Source organism: Procambarus clarkii, chromosome 28, assembly GCF_040958095.1.
Source record: "Procambarus clarkii isolate CNS0578487 chromosome 28, FALCON_Pclarkii_2.0, whole genome shotgun sequence".
NCBI lineage: Eukaryota > Metazoa > Arthropoda > Malacostraca > Decapoda > Cambaridae > Procambarus > Procambarus clarkii.
The window spans coordinates 41227487-41244986 of record NC_091177.1 but is presented as its reverse complement, the minus strand read 5'-3'; the positions used below and the strand labels follow the sequence as shown (position 1 = coordinate 41244986).

General features: G+C 44.2%; 1 pseudogene; it reads left to right on the top strand.

Moving 5' to 3' along the window:
- Positions 1-17500, top strand: part of LOC138369463 (ionotropic receptor 93a-like) — an 83591-nt pseudogene that overhangs the window by 16996 nt on the left and 49095 nt on the right.

The window sequence follows — 17500 nt, the reverse complement described above, 5'->3', positions numbered from 1 at the left end:
GTCTGTGCAAGTCCAGCCACCAGTCATGTGGTCTGTGCAAGTCCAGCCACCAGTCATGTGGTCTGTGCAAGTCCAGCCACCAGTCATGTGGTCTGTGCAAGTCCAGCCACCAGTCATGTGGTCTGTGCAAGTCCAGCCACCAGTCATGTGGTCTGTGCAAGTCCAGCCACCAGTCATGTGGTCTGTGCAAGTCCAGCCACCAGTCATGTGGTCTGTGCAAGTCCAGCCACCAGTCATGTGGTCTGTGCAAGTTGTGCTGGACTGATCAACCAGGCTGTTAGACGCGGCTGCTTGCAGCCTGACGTATGAGTCACAGCCTGGTTGATCAGGAATCCCTGATCAATATATGATCAGGTATATGATTGCAACAAACAATACTTTAAAATAATGCAAACGAATGTATGATGATGTAGGTGTGTAAGGAACGTGTGTGTGAAGGTTGACAAGCGTTCTGCTGGTTTTGGAAGCGGGAGGGATTAAGATAGTAACAGAAGAGGAACTTCATATACACACACATCCATTGTATTCTTCAGACATGTCTCCTCTTACTCTTCGTCTTTCTTGTAAGTGAAAACTAATCTTTCTTGGGATTAACTTTGCATTTTTTATTTACATTTTAATTACGCCTACACATACATTTATGGCAATTCTATAGAGCAGAGAACAAACCGAAGTGCATTAAACTAAGTATGACCTAATAAATACAAGAAAAAGCAAAGGAATATTATTAGATTTATAAAGTAATGCTTCTTGAAATAAACCCCAGTATCCTATTTCCTTTATTTCATACATTTATACATGTAACTATCCAGAAGTGACTTTCTGGATAAGTCACTTCTAATTTAGTCTCCCTATAAAGTTTGCTTTTCAGATTTCGCAATTTCAGCTGTCAAGCTGATATTTGGTAACTCAACAATAGTTACCTAATCACACAACTCTATTATTTAAAGCAATAAACTGCAACCACCAATCTTTCATCCAAATTCAAATGTTTATTAAGGTAATAGTACATACATAGAAGATGAGTTACAAACATAATATTAGATTTATAGATAGAGCTCGTACATACCATGCCTAAAACCACTAATACACATAGCGTTTCAGGTACAAATCAATGTCAAAAGTGGGATGCGAACCCACGTTCTCACGTGGTACGAACCCACACCCTCACGTGGGTACGAACCCACACCCTCACGTGGGTACAAACCCACACTCTCACGTGGGTACAAACCCACACCCTCACGTGGGTACGAACCCACACTCACGTGGGTACGAACCCACACCTTCACGTGGGTACGAACCCACACTCTCACGTGGGTACGAACCCACACCTTCACGTGGGTACAAACCCACACCCTCACGTGGGTACGAACCCACACTCTCACGTGGGTACGAACCCACACCCTCACGAGAGTACAAATCCACACCCTCACGTGGGTACGAACCCACACTCTCACGTGGGTACGAACCCACACCCTCACGTGGGTACAAATCCACACCCTCACGTGGGTACGAACCCACACCCTCACGTGGGTACGAATCCACACCCTCACGTGAAGAGGAAGACAGAAGAGTAAGGGGAGACATGATCACAACCTAAAAAATCCTCAGAGGAATCGACCGGGTAAACAAGGATAAACTATTCAACACTGGCGGGACGCGAACAAGGGGACACAGGTGGAAACTGATTACCCACATGAGCCACAGAGACGTTAGAAGTAACTTTTTCAGTGTCAGAGTAGTTAACAGGTGGAATGCATTAGGCAGTGATGTGGTGGAGGCTGACTCCATATACAGTTTCAAGTGTAGATATGATAGAGTCCAGTAGGCTCAGGAATCTGTACACCAGTTGATTGACAGTTGAGAGGCGGGACCAAAGAGCCAAAGCTCAACCCCCGCAAGCACAAATAGGTGAGTACGTCGGTACGAACCCACGCCCTCCATTGTATCTTGATTGTCTCCTAATGATTTTGTATACTCATCTGAATTTATTTTCGGTCTATTTTTTAACCGTTTACAAATTGTGCAAATGTTGCTGTCGATTCCCGTGTCAACGTTGTTTATATATGTGGTGAACACCAGCGGTCCCCGCACACATCCCCGGACACATCCCTGGAGTACTCCACTTACAGCAGTTTGTCAGTCCCATCGGACTTTTTTCAAATTATGCTAACTCATCGTTTTTTTTTAATAACCAGACCCGAATTACCATTAGCACAACCCCCGCTCCTACCAACCGGTAATATGGGTCTCTAACATTATAGTCTCATGAAGTACTGCATCAAAGGCTCTGATAATACAAAGTTACGGAATGTCACAATCCTATTCAGTTCTCACTTCTTAAATATTTAGGAAATAATGATAGAATGATAATTCTATCTATCAATGATATATATATTTTTAGATACGAATGACGTTTTCTCGTATAATAGAGTATGGTGATAGTTTCAGCGGGTATGTGAGCCTGCCGTACAGCGCCTCAGAGACCAGGATAGTGCAGACGGCGTCCTGGACAACAGTTCGTGGCCTCCAGCTCACTAACCTATCATCTATTTCCTGACAAGTTTAATAAGTATGCATTTTACTAAAAATATAATTATATTAGCGAAAATACATTTTGCACGGTTTGATTTAATATGTCCAGTGTAAAATAATATTTGATACATTTCTAGGTAACAATTATATGTAACACAAATAGACGAAATATATGTTTTAGATAAGGTTGAATGTGTAGCACTTTACTCAGGGAGGTCAGACCCCACTCCCAGCCTGGCGCATTATAGTGGGAAGAGACGGGAGGTCTCTGAAGCAAAGTGCAACCCTCTGGTACTAAGCCTGTGTATCATGAAATATCGGATCAAGGTGCGATTCAGAGGGGATTCGGACCCTTACCCGGTCAGAGATCCTGGAATTGATCACTACAAAAACCCCTGTTGCACCACTGGACGTCGCCGACGATGGAGGACCCCCAACTGTTGTACAGCAGTGCCGCAGCCATACAGGGTCTGTTCGACCCCACCACCGTCTCTGCTCTTGAGGAGGTGCACCTGATCCTCACCCCACCACATCACTACCTCGCAGCCAGGACGGTGTTTGTTCGGAGAGTGAGTTCCCTACTCTCTGATAAAGCTGCCACCAACGTCATCACCAGCATTACCGAGCAGAAACCTTCCTTGACCGCTGTCATGGTTAAGTTCATTCTTGTAAATGACGGCCACCTCTCCACCATGAAGGTCACCTTTACATCGCCTGAGGAAGCTACCTTAGCTGCTAACAACGGCTTCCGATGCTTTGGTATCGCTCGTACACCTCACCAGATTACTAAGGAACACTACTACCAACTTCTTCAATGCTACAAGTGCTACTGCTACGATCACTTCACGAAGAAGTGCACTTCCAGGACCAACGGTGCAACAAGTGCGCCGGGAACCACCACTTTATGGACAGCATCAACGACTGTCTTCACTGGTTTCTCTGTCAGGGTGACCATACTGCCCTCTCCGTTGTATGCCCCCGAATACTTGTAGAAATCAAGAAGATGTCCGACGTCAGGCAGATCAACACCACTCGCCGTGCACCATCAACTTTCAACGTGCAAGCCGCCAACTTCCTGGAGCTTCCGAGTGGAGGCGGAGCTTCTTCACAGCCTGCAAGCCAATGGGGGCCTAGTTCCTAGTTCTCCAACAATTCATCGACTGCAACCGCAACAGCCACAACCCTCTTTGGCCAATCATCAAGCCCGCCTTCACCATATCAGTTGCTGACCCCCAACACCGTTCATAGTACACTTACATGCACGGCAGAAATAATGGCAGGTATGAACTACAAGGAATTCGTCCGAATCCTCAATATATTCTACGCTGCAAATGACCTCTCAACATTTACTGTTCCAGAGGAACTCCTCGCTACTCCAGATATAGCCACCAGCACGAATTCAGCTTCTGACATCACCATCTCTCCAGCTGCACTCGCAGATCTTCTGTCTACTGGCCCCTATCCTCTGCAACCTACTACAGCGCCAGCCAACCCTTCGGTACCAGAAACTACAATAGCATCACCGGCTCCGACTCAAGTCAACCACCAACTACTCCAGTCGTACCTGTGACTACACCATCTTCACCGACACCTACACCAGATGCTTCTGCAGACCTCTACCTGTCTTCTTCTGATGACTCTACTGCCCCGGTTGACATTGAAGCACACTCACCTCTCCAAGAATTGGTGTATTCACCCAACTCTGATGTGGTAAATGACCTATATCGACTACGTGCAGATACATCAATTTGATCTCCTGATTACAGACGGCTTACCAGCCGTATATTTAACACGAACTATGAAGAACAAATGCAGAATGATCCAGATTCAGCCAAGGAGATCTGTGTTCCTTCCATACCATTCTCACAGAATGTGACGAATCTACACTTCTACCCGGACTATTCCACAAGGACTTCACGGCGCAGAAGAAAGACCATCTGATGATCACACGAAGCAAGAAGAAAGAATAAGCAGAAGAAAGAAGACTTAGATGTAAAAAGAAGAAGAAGAAAGAAGATTCAGATGTAAAAAGAAGAAAAAGAAAGAAGACTCAAGACACCACCAGAAGACGAATTGTCAACACCTAGAATAAAGAATCCACTGCCACTGTTGCCCTTTCCTGACCCGACCCAAAGCCTAGCCAGTTGTGGGGTTGTTCCAGCATCAATTCTCTACACGCAGTTGGGTCAAGCCCTGGCTCTTTATCTACAACTTCAGCGCTTCCTCTCACCGACTTCTCTTCAGATGTCCCCACTTTAATGCTCGCCCAATGGGTATCTTGTCCTGTATCTTCGTATCTTATCGCATGAATGCGTATGGGCACTCTCTACAGGCGAGGGGAGTCAGAGGGAATCTCACGACCATTAAACATCTGAATCTATCCTCGTCGATATTCACAGTAATGAGAAATTACGAAATTTTTTAAGTGTATATTTTTAATCAAATATATTCATAATACTATGTGACATTTATACAAAAAATATATATATCCATTCAGCTTTTACGGAGCCTCGGTAAACGTGACCGCTCTGCCATACCGACCGTACTGGGTAGCGGAGGAGGAGGAACATGATGGCTCCAGTTTGACCAGGTACTCTGGCAGCGACGCCAAGCTCCTCATGACCATAGCTGAAGCCCTCAACTTCACTTTTAATGTCCTTCCAGTAACCTCCTGGGACCAGGTATGTTGACGTCCCAGTTTAAGCTTCGATGTGGCCCCTGTGTTACAAAATAGAAACTGTGGTATTCTGCATTCATAATGCATGTATTCTAACCCAAAGTTTATCTACATCAAACAATTCCGGACGATTCAGACCATGTGTGTTCTATGAATCGTACTGGTGTTTACCCGAACAATATCTAAAAAAATTTTTATTAAATGTACTGTCAAACTTATTTGTTCCTTTTATTACTTGCCACATTATTTTTCTGTCTTTATAAAAAATGCGTATATGATATTCCCAGGTGACGAGCTTGGTAGTGGACAGGATCTCCTTTATGGCTACAGTCCTGCACATGGTACTGCCACAGCGCCGGCTCTTTTATGACTTTACATATATCTACGATCATGATCCGACTGGCTTTGTAATGGCCAAGCCGTCCCTAAGATCAAACTGGGAGAGCCTGTACGCGCCCTTGACTGACGAAGTGTGGGCGTCAGTGCTGGCCTCCGTGCTGCTGGTGTCGCTCCTGCTCTTCCTGGTACGTGGCCAGCATGTTGGTACTCTGTTAATTCCTCCTAATGTCCTATGTTTTGGTTTACACAATTACATGTAGTCAACATCTATCTCTGACCATCGCAATGCTTTTTTTAATTAGACAGTCGGATTCCCCTGGTCCGTGCCAGTTCTGAGTTGATCGCTGGGCGCCAGCCGAAGTGGGTTTGGTCTGTCATGTCAGGATGGATCGCTTGGTGTTAATAAAGGAAAACGTTTATATGTTTTGTTTATTTCCATTACTAATAGTCCTCATTATTATTACTTCCCAACTTTATGCAGAGGAGAAGTATTGTTATTATGCAAGAGTTCCACTCAGTAAACTGGAAGAACAATGTCATTATTGCAAGTATTGGTTATGTTTGTTGATGTATGGCTTGTCGGGAGAATTAGCAGCTCTCTGGTTCTTTAATGGTTTAATATTATTTTTGATGTTCTTATTTACTAAATTTCTGCAGTTGTCAATGCACAATGCTTTATATTTAGGATAAACTGACATATTGACACTTGTCTTCAAGGAATTGCGACTTCATTCCGTATAATGCTCAGCCAAATTACTCAATAACTATTCCTCGTTTCGTCCTATTATCAAGAGGAGAGCACAAATGAGGCCATTTCTTTTTTCTGTTTTTTCATACCTTGATCTTAAGTGCATATGTGTGTACTTATAGAAGGAAAGGAGTCATCTTTTTAAAAAAAACTGCACTGAAATTTCAAGTTCAGTCTTTTTATGAAACTACGTGGATACGGCATGATACGATAATCATGTATAGAATTAATATAATTTACAGTACAAGGACAATGTGATATAAGGCTGTTGCTTTCAGGGATTCATGTAAAATTACCAAGATGTATATAACCATCGAAAGGAATGCAGAAAAACTTGACATTTATATGTCAAAGTGTATTAAAGACATGGAAAAATTACAAGCAGATGTCAACAAAGTTTTCGATTGAGCAGCAGAAAATAACATGATGTTTAACAGCGATAAATTCCAGATACTCAGGTACGGCATAAATGAGGACTTGAAACATAGTGCAGGGTACAAAACACAATCGAATCTGCCCATAATAGGTAAACAGCATGCCAAGGATTTAGGAATAATGATGTCCGACGATCTAACGTTTAAGGAGCATAACCAAGCAAATATTGCGTCAGCAATATTTGCTTGGTTATGCTTTAATTATTCTACATGCTTTATGCTTTATCTAACTATGTTTTAATTATTCTACACAGTAGAATAACAACGTACTGGAGTGAACGATATAGAAGAAAATGCAGAATAAAACCAGTGAAGAGCAGAGGTGCCATAGGCACAATCAGAGAACACTGTATTAACATCAGAGGTCCATGGCTGTTCAACGTCCTCCCAGCAACTATAAGAAATATTGCCGGAACAACCGGTGACATCTTCAAGAGAAAACTAGTCTGTTTTTTAAAATACGTTCCGGACCAACTGGGCTGTGGTGGGTATGTGGGCCTGTGGGCTGCTCCAAGCAACAGCCTGGTGGACCAAACTCTCACAAATCAAGCCTGGTCTCGGGCTGGGCTTGGGGAGTAGAAGAACTCCCAGAACCCCATCAACCAGGTATCAACCAGGTAAAGTGTATTAAAAAACTAATATTTGGATGTAATCTACATCCTTTCTCAAGGTGTTGTATGCAATGTTCACCTGCGTAAATATAATCTTCAGTGCATAACCCCCACATGTCTGTCCACCTCACTGACCTCTCCTCTTTCCCAAAAAATCAGTTAATATGTTCCTAACGCAGAGTACATCTGTAGGGTATGACGAAGCACTCGCATATAGACTACAACTTAGTTACGATGTAACTAGAGATTGGTGAACCCAGAGATTGTAAATAAATCTTCTGCTAAACAATCACATAAAAGCCACTGCTTCACTTCTGGAATGTGAAGCAACCAAGGACATTACAAGAGCTTTAAGAGTTTCTGAATCATGTAGTAACCACCCTGAAGACATCAGCACTGCTACTCTTCTGGTCAAAAAAGGCGTCCAGCAGCTGGACACCCTCATAAATACTGTCAAGCAGTATCCTACCTTGCGAAAGCAGCCACATCGTAAGGACTGACGATTTAAATGCGAGCTCATCACACAGTATCCTTTCACGATCAAAGATCCCATTTACTCCAAAAAATCTACCACTTACGGGCTACTTATGCCCCTGCCACCTCTTGGGTGGCAACAAATTCACATCTAACCCTCAGTTGGTTGCGAGCAGCCGCTATGGTCAAATGTACCCCTCTCCCCAAGACGGACACTCCAAGGACGACAACAACTGCAGACCCCCCAGACGGGCACTCCATGGACGACGACAACTGCGGACACCCAGACGGACACTCCATGGACGACGACAACTGCGGACTCCCAGACGGACACTCCATGGACGACGACAACTGCGGACACCCAGACGGACACTCCATGGACGACGACAACTGCGGACACCCAGACGGACACTCCATGGACGACGACAACTGCGGACTCCCAGACGGACACTCCATGGACGACGACAACTGCGGACACCCAGACGGACACTCCATGGACGACGACAACTGCGGACTCCCAGACGGACACTCCACGGACGACGACAACTGCGGACACGCAGACGGACACTGACAGCAGTACACAACACAAAGAAAGTAGGAATACTGCCATCAGGACGAAGAGTACTACACATCTTCAGACAAGCATGTGAACTTTGAAGATCTCACCGATGTAGATGAGTTGGGCTCCGAAGATGATGCCTCGACATCTTACCAGGTACGAATGCCCATGTTTGAGGTTCGTGATGCACCTGGCATTTTGGACCCAAAATGGATACATCGCTTTCAGAAATGCCATCGACTTATTGCAGAATATGATCAAGGATCTCCTACAATTGCCTACACTGTCGCCTGTAGCCACTGTGACGTGATGCAGTAGTGCAGCATTACTGGGCCAGGTTTAATGTGGCTCTCACACACATAAAATAGACAAAATGCTGTTTTGGCTCTTGCAGTGTGTAAGTGGCAGGATGAAACAAGAACCAGATGAATAAATAATAAACTTTACTATAATATTAATTAACATAACAGAAATGAGTTCGTGCAAACACTTGGATATTATAACAGAACAATTAAATCAAGCAAATGAAATCCTTAATATGAATACAATACAATATTATACTGGTGAGCTAAAGACATTCACCAGACTACCACAGCATCCAACACACGACGTAGGCTGGTAGCAGACGGTGAGTGAAGAAGCAGTGATGATCTCCAACAGCACCAGAGATAGAGTGGCTGGCTTCCATGGGTCGCAGGGCTCTATTAATACCCCTGCTGGTGATGACGTCACGTCTTGTGTCAACTTGAGCAGTAACAAGTGACTGGCGGTAACTGCTAGTTAGCAGCTGCACCACAGCTGGGTAGAGGCTGTATAACTGCTAGTTAGAGATGGCAAACTGCTTGGTAGAGAAGACTAATTGCTTGTTTACAGAGGCACTCTGCTTGCTGGCGAGCCGTACCCGGCACTGGGTGGTACAGGTGGTAGAGCATGTGTCAGGTCAAATGACTCATCTTGGCTGTCATAGAGGTGGACGTCCAGTGTGATGACATAGAAGGTGAGAGGAAGGGGCTGTTCCACTTCTATGCAGGGAATTTATGTCACGAATTTTATGTCATTTATGTCTTCAGTCACGAAGACAAAACAAGAACCCGAAGAACAGGAAAATATAAGAGCTCTGAGGGCCTCCTGAGATAGTGATGCTGTAGTGGAATATCACACAAGGACTTCTGGCTGCAGCTTGGCCCTCTTGGCATCACCCTGGAGCTTTGTGCAGAGTGATTGATTCGGCTAATATATTCAAAAATCCTCACCCGGTTGCTGGGTTGAGCTCTACTCTGGCTGTACTCTGAGACGCCGAAGCTTCCTCTCCAGTCTATACTTCCAAATGTCCTACTTTCCAGACCACATTCATCCACAGATCTACAGTATCAGCTACTGGTATTAGTAATGGCTTCAAACATCCTCCATTTATGGGCTATTCATGCCCGTGCCACCTCTAAGGTGACATTCTTTATCAATCAATAAATCAAGTACTCACAAGGGAAATGGTATTTGCAGCAAAAGTTTGCTGTCATATTGCGCTTCTCACTACGGTACTCACCTAATTGTACTCACCTAATTGTGCTTGCGGGGGTTGAGCTCTGGCTCTTTGGTCCTGCCTCTCAACTGTTAATCAACTGGTGTACAGATTCCTGAGCCTACTGGGCTCTATCATATCTACATTTAAAACAGTGTATGGAGTCAGCCTCCACCAGATCAATGTCTAATGCCTTCCACCTGTTAACTACTCTGACACTGAAAAAGTTTCTAACGTCCTTGTGGCACAATTGGGTTCTCAGTTTCCACCTGTGTTCCCTTGTTCGCGTACCACCCGTGTTAAATAGTTTATCTTTATCTACCCTGTCAATTCCCCCTGAGAATTTTGTAGGTAGTGATCATGTCTCTTCTCTCTTTTCTGTCTTCCAGTGTCGTGAAGTGCATTTCCCGTAGCCTTTCCTCGTAACTCATGACTCTTAGTTCTGGGACAAGCCTAGTGGCATACTTCTGAATTTTTTCAAGCTTCGTCTTGTGCTTGACAACGTACGGGCTCCATGCTGGGACTGCATACTCCAGGATTGGTCTTACATATGTGGTGTACAAGGTTCTGAATGATTCCTTACACAGGTTCCTGAAGGCAGTTCTGATGTTATCCAGCCTCGCATACGCCGATACGCAGATTTTATTCTTTTGATGTGGGCTTCCGGAGACAGGTTTGGTGTGATATCAACTCCTAGATCTTTCTCTCTCTCTCTGTCCGTTTCATGAAGGACTTCATCTCCCATTCGGTATCCTGTGTCTGGCCTCCTGTTTCCAAAGCCTAGTTTCATTACCTTACATTTACTTGGGTTAAACTTTAGTAGCCATTTGTTGGACTATTCATTTAGTCTGTCTAGGTCATCTTGTAGCCTCATACTATCTTCCTCCGTGTTACTCCTCCTCATAATTTTTGCATCATCAGCAAACAATGAGAGAAATGATTCTATTATACGGAAGATCATTTACATATATTAGAAACAGTATGGGTCCAAGGACTGAACCTTGTGGGACTCCACTGGTGACGTCCCCCCATTCTGAGACTTCACTCCTCTCAGTGACTCGCTGTCTTCTATTACTTAGGTACTCCCTTATCCAATTGAGTACCTTCCCTTTCACTCCTGCCTGCATCTCCAGCTTTCATAATAGTCTCTGGTGTCTCCACCCCTCTCTTTCTTGTCTGATTCTTGTTGCCTGATCGTAGAATTCAATTAATCCTGTGAGGCATGACTTGCCATCCTTGAAACCATGTTGGTGTTGTCACAAAATGCCTTCGCTCCAGGTGTTCCACTAGCTTTTTTCGCACAATTTTCTCCAATAACTTGCATGGTATGCAAGTTAGAGACACTGGCCTGTAGTTCAGCGCTTCCTGTCTATCCCCCTTCTTGTATATCAGGACTACGTTTGCCGTCTTCCAAATTTTTGGCAGTTCACCTGTTACCAGTGATTTGTTGTACACTATGGAGAGTGGAAGGCTCAGTGCTTCTGCTCCGTCCTTTAGTATCCATGGTGATATTCCATCCGGGCCTATAGCTTTTGTACATCCAACTTTAGCAAAAGTTTCGTTACATCCCCACTGGTAATCTCAAATTTCTCTAGTGGTGCCTGGTTTACTATTCCTTCTCTTATCCCTGGAACTTCTGCACACTTCCTTGTCGTTTGTAGTAAATCTGTCTGCCCCTATCCTCAGTTTCATTGCCGGTTCCTTCACTGTTGTCTTTCTCCTGATGTGACTGTGCAGCAATTTAGGTTGACTCTTAGCCTTACTTGCTATGTCGTTTTCATATTGTTCTTCTGCCTCTCTTCTCACTCTGACGTATTCATTCCTGGCTCTCTGGTATCCTTCTCTGCTCTCAAGGGTCCTGTTATTTCTAAAGTGTCTCCACGCTCTTTTACTTAGTTGCTTAGCTAGCTTACATCTCTGAATAAACCATGGGTTTCTCATCTACATTTCATTTTCTCCTTTTGGGCCGGGATAAAGTTTTCTGCTGCTTCCTTGCGCATCTGCGTAACGTATTTCATCATGTCATGGATCGTCTTTCCCCTTACCTCTGTTTCCCATGATATATCTGTTAGGAATTTTCTAATTTCCTAATAGTTTCCCTTGCGCAATGCTAGCCTTTTGCTTTCAGTTCCCTTTCTCGAGTATTTTAACCCTTCTTCGACCAGATACTGAAATGTCAGTACACTGTGATTGCTCATTCCTACTGGGACCTCGAAGTCAATTTCCCTTATGTCAGAGTCGTTCAGAGTGAAGTCGAGTTTCGCTGGTTCATCATTTCCCCTCATTCTCGTGGGTTCCCTGACATGCTGGCTTAAAAAGTTTTTTGTTGCCACCTCCTGTAGCTTAGCTCTCCATGTTTTCTCTCCTCCATGCGGTTCCTTGTTCTCTCAGTCTGTCCTTCCATGATTGAAGTCCCCCATAATGAGCAGATGGGGATCGAATTCTACAGGCAGCAGAGGCTGCCCTCTCAATTATATTGTTAAGTGCCATGTTGTTTCTATGATACTCTTGCCTGGGTCATCTGTCGTTTGTTGGAGGGTTATATATCACTGCTACTACTACTCTTGGTACTCCCATAGTAATGATGCATGTTATGTAGTCTTTAAACCCTTCACAGCCTGGGATAACCATCGCCTTGAAACTCCATTCCTTTCTCATGAGTAGGGCCACTCCGCCTCCTCCCCTACCCTCGCTCTCTTTCCCTATTACAGTGTAGTCCTTCTTGAGGTTATCTTGAGATGATTTCGGGGCTTTTTAGTGTCCCCGCGGCCCGGTCCACGACCAGGCCTCCACCCCCAAGAAGCAGCCCGTGACAGCTGACTAACACCCAGGTACCTATTTTACTGCTAGGTAACAGGGGCATAGGGTGAAAGAAACCCTGCCCATTGTTTCTCGCCGGCGCCTGGGATCGAACCCAGGGCCACAGGATCACAAGTCCAGCGTGCTGTCCGCTCGGCTGACCGGCTCCCCCTCCCCTCAGTTGTGATCCTCCTGGGGGAACACCGCATTCGTTATGATTACTGAGAGTTTTGTTTCCGTGAGTCCAATTACATATGGGTTTAGTTCTTGTGCTTTTTCCCTAAGTTCACTTGCTTTGCTTGTAATCCCATCTATGTTCGAGTACATCACCTTGAAGCTGTCTCCTTTCTGTCCATCCTCAGTTTTTGTTCATTCCAATGTAGTAGGTAAACATGGAGGGTCTGCGATGGGGAAGGGGAGGCCCTGGGTTGTGAGGGGGGCTGAGGGTAAAAGGGACCTGGGTTGTGAGGGGGGGCTGGGAGGATCTGGTTTGGAGAGGGTAGGGTTGAAGACTTGCTGGTAGTCTGGTAGGCTTGGAGGGGTGGGGAAGAAGGGAGGGCTTGGGGTGTTGGGGAAAAGAGGGGGACTTGGGGGGTATGGAAAGAGGGAGGGCTTGGGGGGGAGAGAAAGGAGGGCTTGTGGGGGCAAGAGAGGAGGGAGGGCTTGGTGGGGGCGTGAAGGAGAAATGAGGGCTTAGTGGGGTGCAGGAGAAGGAAGGAATTAGGGGGGTGGAGGAGAAGGGAGGGGATAGGAGGGTGGGGGAAGAAAGGAGGGCCTTAGGGTGGTGGGGGAGCATAGGAGCTGGGGCAGGTTGGGCTTCTATTGTGTGGGAGGTAGTTGTGATCCTCCTCCCATTGGGGTTGTTGAACTGCTTGTGGAGGGTTCCCCACTCCCTTCTGGAATCGTAGGGTTCTGGGTTGTAGTTCCCTGATTCCTGTCTCTCTCCTTGCACTCCTTCTTTGCTGCTGCTGCCCTCAACCTCTCCTCCCTGGTCATATCCCTCTGCAAGAATATCTGTCCAGGTGCCTGACATGAGGCACATACCTGACATGAAGTGCTGACTGTCGTCAGCACCTCATGTCCTTCACTACATTTCATAATTATATTAACTTGATATATTGCTATATTATAAACCTCGTCATTCGTCGTGTTTGGAGCAGGTCACAGGTGCAGAAACAGTTTGTTTGCTGATGCGCTCATCTACTGTACAGGCAGGACAGGCCGATTGCTGTATTGTCAATTGTCACTACTGCATGGTTAAAACTGATGATGTTTTTGGAGTCTGAGGATAGGAATTTATTTATATCTCTATCCATGGTGAAGTAAGACCCGCCGCTTACCAAAAAATGTTTGGTTTCAAACACAGCTTTATATATATGACCTGGGCCTGGGGGGCTTGACAGCTGAGTGAACAGCACTCGGGATTCGTAGTCCAATGGTTCCGGGTTCGATCCCCGGTGGAGGCAAAAGCAAATGGGCAGAGTTTCTTACACCCTGATGCACCAGTTCACCTAGCAGTAAATAGATACCTGGGAGTTAGATAGCTGCTACGGGCTGCATGAAACTTTAGGAAGGGAGCATGAAACTTTAGGAAGGGAGCATGAAACTTTAGGAAGGGAGCATGAAACTTTAGGAAGGGAGCATGAAACTTTAGGAAGGGAGCATGAAACTTTAGGCAGGGAGCATGAAACTTTAGGAGGGGAGCATGAAACTTTAGGAGGGGAGCATGAAACTTTAGGAGAGGAGCATGAAACTTTAAGAAGGGAGCATGAAACTTTAGAAGGGGAGCATGAAACTTTAGGAAGGGAGCACGAAACTTTAGGAGGGGAGCACGAAACTTTAGGAGGGGAGCATGAAACTTTAGGAGGGGAGCATGAAACTTTAGGAGGGGAGCATGAAACTTTAGGAGGGGAGCATGAAACTTTAGGAGGGGAGCATGAAACTTTAGGAGGGGAGCATGAAACTTTAGGAAGGGAGCATGAAACTTTAGGAAGGGAGCATGAAACTTTAGGAAGGGAGCATGAAACTTTAGGAGGGGAGCATGAAACTTTAGGAGGGGAGCATGAAACTTTAGGAAGGGAGCATGAAACTTTAGGAAGGGAGCATGAAACTTTAGGAAGGGAGCATGAAACTTTAGGAAGGGAGCATGAAACTTTAGGAAGGGAGCATGATAACTTTAGGAAGGGAGCATGAAACTTTAGGAAGGGAGCATGAAACTTTAGGAAGGGAGCATGATAACTTAGAGCCATAACAACGACCCGGGAAGCAAGTGAACGTATATTACTCAGTGATTGAGTTTATTTTTGTAATTTATTAACAAAACTAATTTGTTAATGTTTGTGTTTTTCTATGTGGTATTTTAGATTATTCAATAAATACACATTCTCAGGTCACACGTCCTCGACGAGGAGAAGACGGCAGAGGAATGTCCCTGGGAGATGTGGTGGAGGTAACGGTGGGATCACTGCTCGGCCAGGGCACCAGGAAGCACCTGCCTACCTCTATCTCAACTCGGCTTCTGCTGACCACGTGGTTGGTGTTCACCCTGGTGGTGGGCACCGTCTATAGGGGCAACCTCACTGCTTATCTCACCATGCCCAAGTACCCACCCAGACCTGAAACCCTCGAGCAACTTGTCGCAACCGCTCACAAGTAATATATATATTCATTAGGAGAGATTGGCTGTCTGTTCAAAGTTGAAGGCAACATGATTGGGGCTAGGCTCACCCTAATTGGCAGATGGAATGGTCTGGGGTTTGGGATGAACATAGGCTTGTCAGGGTCACCAAAATTAAAAAAGGGAACAGCGTCTCAATGCCACATTCAGTCCCCTCACAACGAGGTTGGCACTGTCCGCCAGCTACACAACAATTATTTTTAAACAAACAATAAAGCAAAACTTATAGAAATATGCACCATTTTTCACCGAACTGGAAAAATTAACATAATTTTCTTGTTGATAATAATTTGCCCGTTCTCCCATAAAACAGAAGATTCTTCTACAGCTTTCAAGGTTTGTCAAGTAACGGCTCATGACCAGAGTAAGGGGTAACTACTCTTGTTTTAGTATTTCACACCACTGAGCTCCTCTCACTGCCGTCCACTCACAATTCGACAGTGATATTTCAATAAGCAAGAGACAGAGTAACAGTCAGGCCGAGACAAAGACAGGCAAAGAGACAAAGAAACAGACACACTGGGAGAGATTGACAGTAGATAGATTTGGATGGATCGATGGATAGACAGATATATAGTTGGATAGGTGGATGGATAAATGGATGGGTAGGAAGATAGATGATAAGATGAATAGATAGATAGATAAAATAGTTAGACGGATAGACAGATAAGTGTGTGTGCATGGAGAGAAAGAGTGGAAATCAAGCTAGATAGATAGAGGAATAGGGTGTATAAATGGATAAATGAATAGACAGATGGATGTTAGATAGTTGACCGGGTGGGTAAACGGATAGATAGATGGATAGATTGATGGATGGATAGACAGATGGATATAAGGATGGCTAGAATAAATATATATATATATATATATATATATATATATATATATATATATATATATATATATATATATATATATATATATATATATATATATATATATATATATATATATATATATATATATATATATATATATATATATATTAGTATATTTTGGTAACAGTCTTTCTTGTAAACATATATTATTAAATATGACCGAAAAAGTAAGATTAATAATTCTAACACGAATTTTCTCAATATTTCTTATGTTTCTTTTCACTGTCGATGGTAATTGAAAAATCAATTCTCCAAAATTAATTTTTATTTCTAATCTGACGCGACACTTGAACGCGTTTCGTAATAACTTATTACATTTTCAAAGACTTTAGTTTACATACACAACTATAACCTGCAAACACTAAACAGAGTTCTACTATGCTATAATTTAAACATCTTTCATCTTATATACCCGCATTTGGGTGAGGTGATATGTTACAACAGTTTTGGATGAGGTGAACAAAACTTTCAACACAAGACAGAACACGAAAGAATGGGTATAAATAGGGTAAATTAAAGGGAAGAATGGAAGTAACTGCAAAGGGCCTATTGGCCCATATTTCTTAATGCTTCTATATTGGTGCGGAGTCTTGAAGTGGGTAGAATATAGTTATGCATTAATTGGCTGTTGATTGCTGGTGTTGACTTCTTGATGTGTAGTGCCTCGCAGATGTCAAGCCGCCTGCTATCGCTGTATCTATCGATGATTTCTGTGTTATTTGTTAAGATTTCTCTGGTGATGGTCTGATTGTGGGAAGAGACTATATGTTCCTTAATGGAGCCCTGTTGCTTATGCATCGTTAATCGCCTGGAAAGAGATGTTGCTGTCTTGCCTATATACTGAGTTCTTTGAGGCTTACAGTCCCTAAGTGGGTATTTGAAGTGGGAAAGTGAAGTTGGAGATCCTGTTGGACGACATATTCGACATGGAGACACAAAAGAAGGTCACCACCAAAGACACCTTACAAGCAGAACTTATTGCAGAAGGAGGAAAGATTCGAGGCAACTACAGAAGCACCATACTGTCCCCCGAGCTCAAAGCGGCAGCTAACAGCCTTCGTGAGAACAAGAAGATAGTCGTCAGGAGAGGTGACAAGTCGTCAATATACGTCATTCTTAAAAAAGACGAATATCTGGCGAAAATGAACCTCATACTCTCTGACCAAACTAAATTCCAAAGGATGACGAAGGACACTACAGCCGAATTGAAAGCAAAGGTTAACAGATTGATCGAAACTGTGAATGCCAAG